Genomic DNA, 16,380 nt, shown 5'->3' with positions numbered 1-16,380 from the left:
AATGAATTTCCTGTACGCCCAACCAAACGGGAGCAGTCTGAACGGGAGCCGCTGCCAGAACTGGGTCGTAAGCTGGGTTTAACGAAGCAATGTGTTCCACTGCTCACCGAAGACAGCTGTACAGGAAGACTTCCTTATATATACCAAGGCTCTTCCCAGAAGGCTTGCCCCAGATTCGTAGGCTAATTCTGCGAAAATATCTTTATGAAAAGTTTACTTTGTATACAACAGGTGACGTCTGTATGCTGCTACCTCATTTTCCTGCCTTATAAGCGCACGATAATTACGAAATGTTAACTCCGGCAGCTGCGAATATAAAAAAAATCTTCAGCTGCATTTTCATTAAACCTACCGATCAAAGGAAACGCTTCTTATGCGAAGTTTTAAGAAGCCTACTTTAGTAACTCGATGGAATGAGGCGTTTCTTTAATGCTAAGACCAAGCTTGACTTAACCACAAGAAGCGGAATTTTTCAAATATTTATTTCTCATAATAAAGAACAGGCATAGTGATTCTGCGGTAAAACTGACCTCGCTCAGTAAATACAGGCCGATGGAAGGCTTAAATTCGCTGGTGACTAAGACAGCCTCCGAGCTCACCAATAAGTGGGCTGTCAGGCTACTCAGCTTTAAAGCTCCCATCATTTGATCGCCTTCTCTAAACAAAAAGTTATTTACCACACAAAATCATCATCAGCCTGACTAAATCCCCTGCAAAGCAAAGGCCTCTCCCATGTCTCTCCAATTAACCTTGTCCTTTGCCAGCAGCGCCCACCCTTATGCCTGCAAACTTTCTACTCTTATTCGCCCACCTAACCTTCTGCCACCCCCTGCTACGCTTGCCTTCTCTTGGAATCCACTCCGTTAACGTTAAGGACCAGCGGTTATCGTGCCTTTGCATTACATGCCCTGCCCAAACCCATTTATTCCTCTTGATTTCGACTAGGATGCCAATAACACGAGTTTGTTCCCTCACCCACTCTGCCCGCTTCCGGTCTCTTAACGTTACGCCTATCATTGTTCTTTCTATGGTTCGCTGCGTTGTACTTAAGTTCAGCTGAACCCTTTTCGTTAGGATTTGAGCGAAAACATATTCGACGGAAGTCCGTCTGGTTGGGTTCTTTAGATAGTTGTGAGAAAACTGACGCAAACCAATACTTTTAACTTTTACCCAACGTTTCAGGACCAACTCGGTATATTCTTCAGGGGTGACTAAGGTGTAGCAGGCTGCTGCTGGCACACCTTAGTCACCCCTGAAGAAGAGACCGACTTGGTCCCGAAACGTTGGGTAAAAGTTAAAACAGTTGGTTGGCGTCAGTTTTTGCTCTACTACCCTTTCGTTAGTCTCCACGTTTCTTCCCCGTAGGTGAGTACCGGTAAGGTACAGCTGTTGTACACTTTTCTCTTGAGGGATATTGGTAACCTCCTATTCATGATCTCAGGGAACCTGCAATATGCGCTCTACCCTATTCTTATCCTTTTAGTTATTTCTCTCTCATGATCCGGATCAGCTGCCACTACTTGCCCTATGTAGACGTATTATTTTTCCACTTCCAGCACCCCGCTGCCAATTGTGAACTGCTGTTCCCTTGCTAGACTTTTGGACATTAATTTGGTTTTTTGCATGTTAATTTTTAGACCCACCGTTCTGCTCTGTCTGTCTAACTCATTGATCACGATTTGCAGTTCATCTCCTGAGTGACTCAGTAATTCAATGTCTTCAGCGAATCGCAGAATATTTAGGTATTCTCAATTAACTATTATCCCCAACTGTTCCCAATTCAGGCTTCGGAATACCTCCTGTAAACAGTCGGTGAATAGCATTGGCGAGAACGTGTCTCCTGGCCTTACGCCCTTCCTTAGTGAAATTTTATTGCTGATTTTATGGAGGGCTATGGTAGCTGTGCAGTTCCTATATAGTCCTTCCAGAATTTTGACACAAGGCTCTTCTACACCCTGATTCCGCAATGCCTGTGTGACTGCTGAGGTTTGCACTGAGTCAAATGCCTTCTCGTAATCAATGAAGGCTATATATGTAGCGGTTGGTTATATTCTGAGCATTTATCTATCGCCTGACTGATAATGTGAATATGATCTATTGTGGAATATACTTTACGAAAGCCTGCCTGATCATTTGGTTGACTAAAGTCTAAGGTTGCACTGACTCTAATAGCGGTTAGCTTAGTAAATACCTTGCATGCAACGGACAGTAAGCTTATGGGTCTGTAATTTTTCAAGTCCTTGGCGTCTCCTTTCTTATGAATTAAGATTATATTTGCGTTCTTCCAAGTTTCTGGTACGGTTGAGTTCATAAGTGATTGCGTATACAGGATGGCTAATTTTTTTAGCACAATCTCCCCTCTGTCCTTCAACAGATCTGCGGTTATCTGATCCTCACCAGGTGCTTTTCCCCTTTTAATTGCTCCTAAGGCTTTCTGTACTTCCTCTTTCGTTACTGGCGGGATGACGCATTGCTGTGCGCTACTGTTTCTACCATTAACGTTCTGATTGCATTGGCTACTATATAGATTTGTGTAGAACCCTTCGGCTACATTGACTATCTTATCCATATTGCTGATGACGTTGCCCTTCTTGTCTCTTAACGCATACATCTGGCTTTTACCTATGCCTAGTTTCCTCTCTTGCGTTTTTAGGCTATCTCCGTTCTAAAAGAACATGCTCGATTCTCTCCATAATAAACTTGCTTATGTCGGCTACCTTGCGATTATTTATTAACTTCGATAGCTCTGCTAGTTCTGTTATGTCTGAAGGGTTAGAAGCCCTCATGCTTTGATGTTTATTAATCAGATCTTTCGTCCACACAAAATAAAAATCCATATGTAATAGACTCTGATAAGCTTGACTTGGCTGATTATTAATGATTATTCATTTTTTAGTAGCCTCGAGGGCCATGCCAGTTGAGGTGGGCAGAGCAAGTGAAACTGCATTTCCCTGTGAGTAATGTGCACAGTCCAATGTGATCGTTAACTAGATCCACCCCCGCACCTCTAGCATGCTATAGGAAGAGCAATTCATTTAAACAATGTAGTAATAAATGAATACCAAGGGAAGCGGAAGGTCAAAGAACATTTATTTTTAGAGACTGCTGTGTCAAGGCGTCGCAAACGTCGCCTCGGCGTTGTGTTCGCTGTCGTCTGTATAGAGGCTCAGGCACGGGTTTCGATGTTGCCGCTCACGCGTCCTAAAAACTCGCCCTGGGTAGTACATTTAAGTCAAGCAGTTTGCCATGCTTCCCGCAGAAAACACGTTCACGTTAAAAGAAAATTTCCGGACTCTAGAACTTGTGTAGTAACAACGAGAAAAGTTGCAAGCGTTGCTCAGGCTCGGGCAGGTCAGCTAACCAGGACGCGTTACCATGGCAGAAATGATACGGAGAGAGTTTCGGCCGCAATTACAGAGAGATATGCAGCAAGCGTGTCTGCGGTTTGAATGAGAGCATAGGTAGTGCGATTAGGCGTGCAGTGGTCATTTTCAATGAGCCCAAGGATTAAAGCTCGAATGATCGGTGGCAAACGGGAAGCTATCTTCTTAAATGGTGCCGCCATGTTTCCTAGCAGACTGGCGCCAACCGACGCGTTGCGACGGGCATGTGTGCAGCGACAGTGAAATCGCAGTCTCAATGCAATCCGTGTGGCACGCCAATTAATTTTTCTGGAAGCAAACGCATATTATAAAGCACATGCATATAAACAGCGTCGAGTGTCAAGCTGCCAGGCTGTTGCCACCTGCACCTTGCTCAGAGAACCGGGAGCCAGGAGCTGCGCCCTGGTATTTGGGGGGGAGGGGGGTCTGCGTATTTTTCTAGGTCCGGCATCCTCTTTGACACAGTTTCTAGCGCGAGAAAAGGCTGCTGCGCTCCATACCTACCACACGCATTGTTACGAATCATTCGGGATCTGCGCGGCAATGGTTTCTGCCGTCGCTAGGAACAGCACCCCCAACAATTGGGGGCCAAATGGATGCGAAACGTCAAGAAAGAGCACTGTGCACTGGACAGAGACCAAATATTTTGGGCTCACAAACCGAAGGCCGGTGTGGCTAATGGACTGAGGAGCATGCCACTCTAATATTTCTAGCCTCTATAGCTGATACAAACAAATATGCAGACGTCTGTACGTAGCATATGCGTAGGTTGAACCTCTGGAAAAGATCGCCTCCCAGAGCCTTGATCTCCACTTCACAATTTATTAGGAAAGTCCTGCAAACTTCGGCCTATATGACAGTCATAAGCATCGATAGCCGCTCCAAACAGTCCTAGGCCCTTGCGCCGTCACGAGTTAGCTGTCCTTCTTGCCAGCCCCGCTGTTTGCAGCACAGCGGGCCACAATCCTGTAGAAGTGCGTCAGGTAAAGGCATCCCACAATGCGCAGCACGCCCATGGTTGCAGCCTGCGTAACCAGCTCGAGAAGCGAGCTCGGGGGAATCATTCCAGCGCACAACGTGCGGATGATGTGGCAGTCCATTCCCACGGTGGAGGTGACGTTGCCTTCCAGCAGGTCCTGCAGCAGGGCGCTGGCCACAGTGTCGGCCGACCACAGACCGCCAGCAGAAGAGATGAGCTTGGTCTCGATTGGCTTGGTTCTTTCTTCTTCGGCAAAGCCTGGTGTGTCCGTGTCGGGAGGGAAAGCCACCATCACGTGCACTCCATGGTGTTTTACCTGCGCAGTGTAAGAGCTCCTGCTTTGAAGGAACTTTTCTGTAAATTCCCTGTCCTGCGAATACGACGCACTCGAGCGCCACGCTAGGGCTCGCGTATCGTATGGTATTAATTACTTTATTTCTTGGGTCAAGCTAACCAAATCAAGAAAGACAAATTTTGGCCGCTGATTGTTGGTAACACATGCCAGATGCTTTTAAATATTTATCCCTTGAAATGCATCACTGTTAATGGTCGAAACTCAGGGCGGATCTAGCATGCCACGTTTGTGGCCATGTCGTTTTGTAAGCTAAGCAAGAGGTACCGGGTTCAAACGTTACCACGGTGACCGAGTTTGGATGCAGATGAAATGCAAAATCGTTCATGTATTGACAGTTCAGCGATTTTTGAAGTATTTAGAGTGGTCAAAATGTATCGGGAGTCTTCCACTGGCTCGTGCATTCTGGCCGCTGTCCAGGATATGCAGGCACACATGCACTATTGTGCAATTGGGGGCAGTAACTGAGGCAAAATGGAGGCGTTGAGCAAACACTGCTATCTACATCACAACCGTCGTCACCAGCTAGCTACCCCTTGGCGGCTCTCCTGTGTGCCACATACGCAGTAATTCTGGACAAAAGCATTTTTGACCGGTAATTTGTTTATGAACGCATTTTTTTATATATTGTAAGACCTCACTATAACAATCTATATATCCTCAGATCTCCCCTCGGCAGGTCTTCATCTTTTTGCTGTTAACGTTCTTCCTATCGTCAAAAACGTTTCCCATTAGTTTTATATGGCACTCTCAAGTACTAGATGCGAGGGATGGAAAAAGTTTAAAAGAAAGATTTTCTGCGCTTCGGGAGAATGGACAATTACCTTCAATATTTACATAAAAATATTTTAAAATATTGTCGCCGACAAACGTAGCGGGGCCAAAAAGGGGCTTTAAATCGATTGGCCAAGTAGACCTGCAGCGCGCACCGGAGCGTAAGCGTCGTCTTCTTCCCTACGTCACGAGCCAACATATGCCGCTCGGCCGCATGGCGGCGCTCGCAGAATGTGAGCAGTGTAGGAATATACCAATATTGTAAATTTTGCCCAAGAAAGCTGGACCTGATACTGTGATTGTGCCTGACTGCAATGGGATGCTTCTGTAACCATGGAAGCAAACAAAAATGGTGAGTACAAAACAAGAAAGATGAATGGACTTCAACAACTTTCGCTTTTCCCTCAGTCAATACTTTTTACGCGTAAAGGCGCATTTATATGTAACAAACTTCGATAAGATAGCTACTAAGATAACACACAATTGATAATTATCGAGAAATACACACCACTTAAAACGGCCGCCAACGCAGATGCACTTTCGTACGGCTTCTTCTTATTTTTGTTTACGTTTGTTAACGCGGTGACATTCTAAACCTATTTAAAAAATACAGTTTGTAGTACCATGTCGTGTGGCTAATTTAGGCGCCAGAAATAGAGTGCGAAAAATGGAGAATCATTACAAGTAACATTCATGAGAGAAATCATTACCAGGAATGCGCGACAGCGTCTAGTCAGTGGCGCTAAGCCCAGCAGCCTATGACGTTCTATTCCGCACCCACTCGGTCATTCTCTTCCTTTATTACGTCACGGACGATGTCAACGCGCCGTTTTTGAATGTTCGAAGCCATGCACCACGTAGTGGCAGCCATACAAACTAGATGTGCTTGTCCGGAACTCCTGGCAATGGTGGCAAAACCTTAACAGCGTTCTATGGTAAACGTTGACTCTAAGCATCTCTCGTAAGAAACATATCTAATTTCTGGAATTCTAAACATAAGAGCGAAAATCAGCGCTGGTGGAACTTGCCCACTGATTCAGCCTTTAATAGCTGTTTGCAAACGGTCCTGAGCAGTTTTCGCATTTGTGAACGTCTTTAAAATGAACCTAAACGCAAGCATAAAGTTGGGCTAGCCTAGCAGGTAACCGCGGACAAACAACAGTGGACCTTGTTTCTTTTGGTGCGATGATACGACTCGAAATCAGGAGATCAGAAATGGGGCTGCACTTTTATTTCACGTTTCAATTTTCCCTTGTAATAATGGTCAAAAGACAGCTCACAGACTCCATATAGACTCTATGTAAAGATATTTATATTTGTCAATTCATAGCGTGTAAACTGTTTATAGACAAAATTCTGCTAAAAGTGTGTGGCCATAAATCTATAGATTGTATATAGACTGTCGCTACGGTTTGTGTATCCTATACACTATTTTCTAGGATTTTTCTGTCGACAGTCTATAGAGCGTATAGACAGAAGTCTATGGACAGTCTATTGACTATCTGAACAATTTTTGTAAGTGTCCTGCGCAATTTCAAACAATGTATGCTATTACATGATGCGCCAGGCTCTGCCTCTGTTGACTGGTCTGAGTCGCCACACCTGGAGTGCTTAAGAATGTCTGAAAGCTGACACAGCGTTCACAAACGAGCGTTAACCTAGAAAGACGTCCATGTGGTATAGTTACTGCTGCGTCGAGCACAAACGCTCGTTGCGAATATCCCATTATTTGCTGCAGCCCCAATCCCCCACTAGCTTGAATGCACCCAAGTATATAGCACTCACCTCCATACGGAGAGACTGGGCCAGCGCGACGAGGGCGAACTTGGACGGGCAGTAGGCCGTGTATCCGCAGATTCCCATGAGGCCAGCAACAGACGACACAAACGCCACGCTTCATCATGCCTGGCAGTACTGCGCGGGTAGAGTGTACAGCACTCAGGTAGTTGACCTGTGGGAAGTGCGATGGAACGTAATTGAAGTTATGGCGGACACCACAGTACTCGTATGATGGTTCCTAATCAATGCACGAGCTGATTTTCGGATATGATTATTCATTAACCAGGTGAACCGAACTGCAGGACATGAACCTCCGCGCTCTTCAATAAGTCCAATTTTACGCCAACTGCTAGCATACTATCCCAGAAAACTTGCCTACTTAATTTTATGAATTATCTACTGCCCTCGGCCAGAGTAGCTGAGGGCGGCGCGGTGACGTAGCTGGTCACGTGGTATGTCACGTGACCAGCCACATGGTTGGTCACGTGGTGCGAAGCAGCTGCTGCTGCCGGCGGCGCGGCGCGCCGGCGAAACCGACCTGCAACAGCTGTGCGCATGCGCCGTGTCAAGTGGGAGGAAGATGAAGAAGGAATGCCCAGAGAATTGGAACGGCGAAAGACTGACTGCAATTCAACTCGAGAATTTCCACTCGGCCAGCTGTAGCTCTCACGTCACTCCAAGTTTAGCCAGAGCTAAACCACCGCCATTTTTTTTCTCGCTGCATGTCTTGTATAAGTCCACTAGCCAATTTTGATTTCAGGTAGCACAACACGAACCCGCATTTATTCTCTCCGGGCTTTTATCTTGCTGCATCTTAAAGTCAACCCTATCATTTTGAGTTCTCGTGCACTCTGCCCTGCTATTAGTGTGATTATAATCCTTTTCGTAAAGCTTGTGGTTCAGTTCCACTAGTGCGTAGTTGCAGGACATATCAGGTATTCAGGATGTCACATGAAACTTGAGCTAAGGCATTAAAAACAGCTGCATGCTTGAACAAAGAAACTCTGAAGAATGGGTCGCTTGATTGCAATTACGATTTCCTGCAGGAATATTACGTAGTTTCTAATGCGGCAAAACGGAGAAGAAAATACTCGCAGGCGTTCAACCCTCCCCATGGGAAAACGAGCAACATCCGTATTTGCGTCACTCTTAGCTTGCGTGCCCTAACAAGAGGAGATAATTTAGGCGTTATTTATGTTATACTGCCTTTTAAAAAGTGTTCGTTCGGCGGAGATTGGCATGTACCAGTACCAGTCATCCAGTTCCAGTACCAGGTCAGCAATACACGTCAGTTGTTAGTTCAGCGCTGCGTTTTGTCCCTGTCTTCCCTCCGCTCTCTTCTTTGGCCTTGTGCCGTTGGGCTGTTTCTTAACCATCATGCAAAACCAACTCGCCCATCAGCTCTTGCTTTCAAGTTGCCATTAGTGCTGAAACACCACAGGATGCAGGAAGCAACAAGTACACAAATCTAAGAAAATGAAAATTAATTTTTGAGGAAAGGAAATAGCGCAGCATCTGTCTCACGTCTCGGCGTACACCTTAACCGTGCCGTAATGGAAGGAATAAAGAAGGGAGTGAGGGAAGAAAAGAAAAAAGATGCACAGCTCCAGAATAATTTCGACTACCTGGGGATCCTTACCGTGCACTGAAGTCGCACAGCACACGGGCGCCTTTTGCGTTTCGATGAGGCCGCCGCGGCCGGGTTCGAATCCAGGAACTCCGGCTCAGCAGCCAAGCGCCCTAACCACTGAGCCACCGCGGCGGGTAATCTAAGAGCAAATATGGCGTATTTATGCTACAATCTACAACAAACAAAATCATACCTGCCATAACCTCCCCCCAGCAGCGGCTTAAACGCCGTGTCTTATAGGCTTTCCTTCCAGACTAACAGATCAGGAACAGACTGACCACTGGTGCAAACAAAGTCGCAGAAGACCCACTCGCCTCCATCATGCGCCGAAAATCGGAGAGTTGCGTCTCTTCAAAGCGGTGGCTGACCGCTGCCCCCGCACAGTTCACCAGGTAGTCAACAGGCCCGCACACGTCCTCCGCCTCCACCACTCCCTGAGCCAGAGCTGCATCTCCGCTCTCGCCCTCGGTCAGGTCCGCCGACAGCGTGTGGATGACCTGCTCAGGTGAGCTGGCCTCTTCCCGCAGTTCCGTCTTGACTTCTCGAAGTCGGTTCAGGTTGCGGGCAACCAGCGTCACATTGGCGCCCCGGCGTACCACCTCTCGGGCCAGTGCCAGACCGATGCCGCTCGAGCCACCCGTGATGAGAAAATGGCGGCGCAGCAGCCTTGCCTTCCGGACATGGCGCCGGCGCCGTAGCCGCGGCACCAGGAGCAGCACCCCGAGAGTGGCCAGCAAGAGTAGCACGTAGTACCGCCAAGGCTGAAGAGGTGTTGATGAATGCCACATTGCGATGGTCACGAGGCGGTTTTATGAAGAGATACTGCAAAAATGACAGAAAAAAATTAGTGTATTGCGGCTTCAGCCCTGCGGGCCGAGGTGAAATGGGATGCCGACTGGGTCCTAATACACTGCTCTCGCAGCCTCTTGAAACAACTGTGCCTGACGGCGCTAACGAAACAACCGTGTCTGGTTGCGCTAACGGCGGGCCTGCAATTTGATCATCATGATTTTTTTAAATGCTTCCGGCGTTATCCCAAAATATGGTTACGTGGCGGCCAGCCAAAGAATGAGACGAGATGACTGATGGCAGTGAGAGGTGATTTAATGGCCGCTGGCCCAGCGCGAGCGCTCCGTTCCGCGAGCCGCAACAGCGACTGCCTCTCTGACCACACCAACCCCGACCGAAGGAACGCTAGCCCTGACTCCCAATTTCGAACAACTCAGATGGTGCCCGCGTCTAAGCCCTGCACAAGCTCTACGGCAACAGTTCTAAGGTTGCCTACGTGGACGCGGCAGCGTACTCGCCGGGCTGCCTCATGGTTCTCGCCGTCGCTAATAATTAGGTCCGACTAATCGCATCAGGATCTGTCACCACAGACTCATCGGAAATTGCAGAGGAAGCGGCCGTTGCACTCGCTCTCATCTCCACCTGTGCCACCAAAATTCTCTGCGACTCAAAATCCGCCCTATCCAATTTCGCGAAAGGCCTGATATCCCGAAACCGCGGCTCGGCTTCTACGCTTCTGGCGCCCCACCCACATCGTAACCCTTATCTGGAACCCGCACACGCAAGCCTCCCGGGTAACAAGGAGGTCCGCTCCCTCGCCCCAGGTCTCACTTTCCGGGAAGTAGTTGGACCTCCTCCAACATCCCAGGAGCGTCTGCTTACGTTCAAAGAGATTCTTACCTACTACCGTGATACCCGGCGCGCTTACGCACCGCCGGATCCCTCACTAACCTTAACCCAGGCCTCCCACTGGCACCGACTCCAGACCCGAACTGCTCCCTACCCTATTCTTCTTCATACCCGTCACCCCGATCAATTCCTCTCTTCTTGTAAGCTCTGCTGGAAACCAGGAGACTTTCTTCACGTCCTACTCACATGTCCTACCTTCCCACACCCTCCATCCCCAACCACGGCGGAGTCATACTGGGAGACTCTCCTGGCCAGCTCCGCTGCTGCTGACTAGCGCCAGATAATTACCGACTCCCTCAAGCGGATAGCCCTCCATGGGCTGTCCTTTGCCTTGTAAGAGCAGCCCTCTAAGGGTTGCCTCGTGCCATGTTAGGGGGTTTGCCCCCCCCCCCCCTCTGTATTGCTTGGCAATAAATGTTTCCATCACCACCACCTCCGTCCTGCGCCACTGCCAGCTTCGTCTTCTTCGTCACACTTCCCGGGGCCTCCGAACGATCGTCCCGATCGGTGACTAAAGAGACGCGTGAAATAGTGGGGAGCTTGAGAGAATGTAATGGCAGAGTGGTGAAGTGCTGACCGCCACAATGAAAGATGTGAGCGAACGAGTCCCGGCCCACGAAGCATCCGGGCAGCAGGTTGCCAGGAGTCGACGACCGAGGTCTTTGGACGCACTGAACGGCATGGGCAGAGGGGCGGTGTCCTCACGTGTAGGCAGCGTCTCGGGCTGGTCGGGTCATACTTCTGGCCGCGGTAGCGTCCTTATTTCGTCGTGTCTCGTGGTCGGGGCGTGGGACGGGCTGGGGTGAGTGGCGAGGTCTGTTCCGGTCTGGTGGGCTGCGGCACAGCCGGGCGGCGCGGACCTGGTGCATTCGGCCGATGACCGGGGCAGGCGCAGGACGCCGAAGCTCCGGGACCAGGACGGCGATGATTACCCCGCACCTCACACCAAATGTTACGTGGCGGCCAGCCGAAGAATGAGACGAGATGACTGATGGCAGTGAGAGATGATTTAATAGCCGCTGGCCTAGCGCGAGCGCTGCGTCCTGCGCCACTGCCAGCTTCGGCTTCTTCGTCACATCATCCAAGCCTTTTACTGGCATGCATAAACAAAGCCGGGTGTGAGCGGGCAGGACGCCTTGAGATCTCTCGGCCGCCAGCCAGGAAGAGGCATACATTCGCTGATGTAAATTCTGGGAGGGTGCGCTGCTCTCTTGATAAACTGAAGACCGGTGGGGAATGTTAGAGCTTGAGCGGTGCAGCGGCCATGCGGGGAAGGTCGTGTTAGAGTACCTCGGTTAGCTGTGTGTGACAAACCTCGGGCGGCTGACTCGCTATTTTAACTGCTTGCGGCTGATGTGTGCGGAGTATTACCGCCACCAATATGCTGCGGCGTAATTTTGCTGTTGTCTTTCGTTTGCTTTGAATGCATCCCGCTAAAGAACCATTTTTACGATCTGTTAACAGCTTCGTCGCCCTATCTTCATTGCGAGTTGCTTTCAGCATCGAGCGAGCCGACGTTTGACCAGCTCGCAGACAAGTCGTCTGGTGCAAAACAATCACACCCGAGCTATAGTTGGTACATGATTGCTGCTACTGGCAGCTAAGGCAGCGGCTGCAAAGGAGACATAAAACATAAGTGGGTGTTGTGATCAAGCTTTGAACGCTGGTATGGCGGTATGCCGTGGATACGTGGATACATGGGGATACATGGGATACATGGCGGTATGCCGCGGATACGGGGATACATGCCGCGGGTACATGGGCAAGCGTAATGAGCAGTCGTGGTGTATACTGTTCAGGGGATTCGCGCAGGTCGGTAGCGAAGCCTCCCTCCAATTTCTCTCAATGTGCGTCCCTTCAAACTAAACATTTTGGAAGAAAGGTTTGCCGACTATCCTTTTAAGGGCGTTAGCTCTTTCATCACGTTTCTCGGTTTCTTGGGGACTGCTACCACCTCCCTTGGGCGTGAAATTTTCTAAGTCCAATGAATTCGAGATGGCTGCCCCCGTAGTAAATCGATATAGCAACCCAATTGGCGATTGAGTCGTGACGTCATTAGTATATCGAATTGGTGATTTATTGGCGAGGTCACTGATTTGGTGACGGCATAATTAACTAGTCACAGGACTACGTTCAATCACTTATAACTCAGTAACTTATGAGGTCATCATAAAACAAATTAGATATTTTGAATCCTCTAGATAAGTAGAACACGTTAGACGCCAGCATTAACTAATGAAGTTAATCTTTTGCTATGGTTAGGCTCAAATTTATTTCCTTACAATTAACCCTTGACGTCATGATCTAGCTAATGACATATTTGTAACGGGCTCGATGAGTAGAACATGTTAGACACCAGTATCACCTAAATAGGTTAATATTTAGTTATGGTTAGGCTTAACATGGCGGGCGTCACGTCAGAACTTGGCAGCTCACAATTTCATACCTCGTGGCGACCGGGCACCTACTGCCTTCAGGTAAGGAAAAATGGCCATCCAAAGAGTCGAAAAACATTTTCGGCAGAAATTGGTCATAAATATCCGATCTCAAGGAGGTATAGGCGCCCGCTCGCCCTGAGGTATGGAAAAGTAGCCTAATCACGGAAAAGTAGCCACACCGCATGGACGATAGAGTGCGCTACCAAACAGCTAACGCTCGCTACTTCAACGTCTTCCAGGCGGCGGCGGCATGAGTTTTAAAGCGAAAGCTTTATTACGCAGCCAGCGAGCCATTTAGGCTCGTCGCGCACTTCAGCCGTGTGCCGTATGCCGTGGCCGACGAACGACCTTGAAAGCAAAACAACCTCGAATTATATCGCAAGTTATAATAATAATAATAATAATAATAATAATAATAATAATAATAATAATAATAATAATAATAATAATAATAATAATAATAATAATATTTGGCGATGTAAGTAATTCGAGCTTGTTTTGCTTTCATTAAAAATGTAAATCATTTTATAAAACTTGAAGCTGGATTGTTAACATTTAATTAACACGTAGCCTTGGTGGCGATGGGCACAAACTTTTCTGACGGGTCGCCTCTGCTGGAAATAGTGGTGGAAAAGAAAATTAATATATAGAAAATTCCAGCACTTTGGATTATATTAATCCAGAAACGACAAGGGACAAACAAAAAAAAAGACAATTACGGCAGTCGGAAAAGAAAATTGGTTTTTAGGGAAATGGGAGGGCGCAGTATCTGTCTCACATATCTCTGTGGACACCTGAACCGCGCCGTAAGGGAAGGGATAAAGAAGGGAATGAAAGAAGAAAGGAAGAGAGAGGTGCCATAGTGGAGGGCTCCGGAATAATTTCGACCAGCTGGGGATCTTTACCGTGCACTGACATCGCACAGCACGCGGTCGCCTTTTGAGTTTCGCCTCCATCGAAACGCCGCCGGCACGGTCGGGTTCTAACAAGGGTATACGTGTGGCTCGGTGCAACTAGTGGCGCATGCGCTGTAGTGACTCGCGGCGCTTAGCCGAGATGCGCTGCTGACTAGCCTAGTGTAGCTTTCGCTACAAAAGTAACACACAGAGAGAGAACAGCCCCGGTTACTTAAAGCACTCAGCACCTAGTTCGGCATATGTTCAGAGTTCCCCAAGGGACGCGACGACCTCATCGCCAAGCATGGTTTTCCCACCGATGGCGAGGAATTTCGTGCATTGACCAGAGCAGCAGCGAACGGCATCTGGGAAGATATTGGCAAATATGCTGTGGCCTCTACAAAGCAGTGTAAAGCGTGGCTAGACCACTCATGCCGTCCCTTCATGTATCATAGACCCCTACTTTTCCCTTCCTTAACAACCCAATACCCCAACAAACGGCCTTGAGCCCCCCTTTCTAAATAAACAGCTCATTCATTCATTTATTCAATCACTCAGCTAGAGCATACACACACCATGCACACGCTCTCATACGCTAGAAATGAGATCACAGAGAAAAACTGTCAACGCGTTCGAAAAAAATGAAAATGAAAATTGGTTTTTGGGGAAAGGAAATGGCGCAGTATCGGTCTCATATGTCGGCGGAGACCTGAGCCGCTCCGTAATTGAAGGAATAAAGGAGGGACTAACAGAAGAAAGAGGTGCCGTAGTGGAGGGCTCCAGAATAATTTCGTCATCTTTAATCTGCACTGACATTGCACAGCACATCGGCGCCTTTGCGTTTCGCCTCCATCGGAACGCGGCCGCAACGGTCGGGTTCAAAACCGGGTACTCCGAATGAGTAGCCGAGCGCGCTAACCACTGAGCCACCGCGGCGCGTACGTTCGAAACAGAAAAGCCGATTTGCGTACTCGCACTTAGATCCGCCGCGGTGGCTCAGTGGTTAGCGCGCTCGCCTACTGATCCGGAGTTCCAGGGTTCGAACTCGACCGCGGCGGCTGCGTTTTTATGGAGGCAGAACGCTAAGGCGCCCGTGTGCTGTGCGATGTCAGTGCACTTTAAAGATCCCCAGGTGGTCGAAATTATTCCGGAGCCCTCCACTATGGCACCTCTTTCTTCCTTTCTTCTTTCACTCCCTCCTTTATTCGTTCACTTACAGCGCGGTTCAGGAGTCCAACGATATATGAAAGAGATACTGCGCCATTTCCTTTCCCCAAAAACCTACCAATTCGCACTGAATCCAAACAGAAAAGCCGATTTCCATATTCGCACTGAATCCAAAATTAAGTTTCTTGCAGTAGAACCACAGTGCACGCAACGAAAAGGTGAAAAAAAGATCGTTACCACTTTGTTCTCGGCTATGGTCGGCCTGGTCGCCGTGCTTCGTAGACCGTCTGCTTGGTACGTTGGAAGACCAGAACGCTGAAAGTGGATGTTCTGCCCGCGTCAAATCACCACCGCTTCTGGGGCCTCTGGTTCGGTGCCGGCGAGGCGCTAGATGGCCGCGGGATCGGTGGCAAGCCGACGGATCTCCTTTTTCCCCGTGTGGCGTTGTTTGAGTGCCACGTCAGAACATCCTCCAGGGCACGAGATGCATCGTCTTTGAGCTCTTCCTTTGTTTGTTGTTGTTGCTGTTGCCTTAGTGCGATCTGTCATGATGATGATGATGATATCCTCAGGCTGAATGGCACGTACGATCTGTTGTCAGGCCGAAGTGGGTGTGTAAAGAAAGAAGAAAGTGAAGAGCACGTCGACTAGCACGAAATGGGTTTTTACCGCCGTCCTTCATTTTTGAAGGAATCATATTGCCTTCCTTGGTAACTTTTTTTAATAATATTTTTCTTCTTATAAATATCATTATCATTAAATCACTCGGCTATAAACCTCAGTGTCGATCTCCTGCGTGCGGCATGCATTTCCCGTTTCATTCCGCTGTTCCTTTTTGTTTACTTTTTGTGGTATTGTATTCTGTAGTTATGTTTGTATAAACTAGGTGGCGCTAGGCATGCGCCCTATCTGGTCAGCTGACTCGCACATCTGTATATATATTCATCATTGAACTGGAATAAAAGGGAGTTGGTCGATGTATGTACGTGGCGGGTGCTTGACGTGGTGGTGCTCCGGCTGCTCCGGGCAGTCGGACCGGGCAGTTCCCCAACGGTACGGGATACAACAGTTGGCGACGAGTGGTGAAGTAACCGAACGCGGAAGCAATGAGCCTGCATCAACCGCCCGAGTTCCTGCCGACGCCCGGGAAGCCCGCCATTCCTTGGACGCAGTGGCACCGCCTTTTCAAGAACTATCTCCTGGCGTCCGGGAGCGACGCTCACCCACCTGCGCGCCGTAAAGCTTTGCTGCTACACTGTTTGGGTGTGGAAGGCCAACGCTTGT

The 16,380-nt window shown here is 48.6% G+C and overlaps 1 pseudogene across 1 annotated transcript; it reads right to left on the bottom strand.

Moving 5' to 3' along the window:
• Positions 1–4,227: 4,227 nt before the first annotated feature.
• Positions 4,228–15,611, bottom strand: LOC144097244 (3-dehydrosphinganine reductase-like; annotated as a pseudogene). Its single transcript, XR_013306962.1, has 4 exons — positions 15,334–15,611; positions 9,212–9,719; positions 7,274–7,439; positions 4,228–4,678 (listed from the first exon to the last, which is right to left on the bottom strand). The product of XR_013306962.1 is annotated as a 3-dehydrosphinganine reductase-like (transcript).
• Positions 15,612–16,380: the final 769 nt, after the last annotated feature.

This window comes from Amblyomma americanum, chromosome 7 (assembly GCF_052857255.1).
Source record: "Amblyomma americanum isolate KBUSLIRL-KWMA chromosome 7, ASM5285725v1, whole genome shotgun sequence".
In the NCBI taxonomy this organism is placed as follows: domain Eukaryota; kingdom Metazoa; phylum Arthropoda; class Arachnida; order Ixodida; family Ixodidae; genus Amblyomma; species Amblyomma americanum.
The sequence above is the reverse complement of the archived record's forward strand: the minus strand, read 5'-3'. Positions and strand labels throughout refer to the sequence as shown.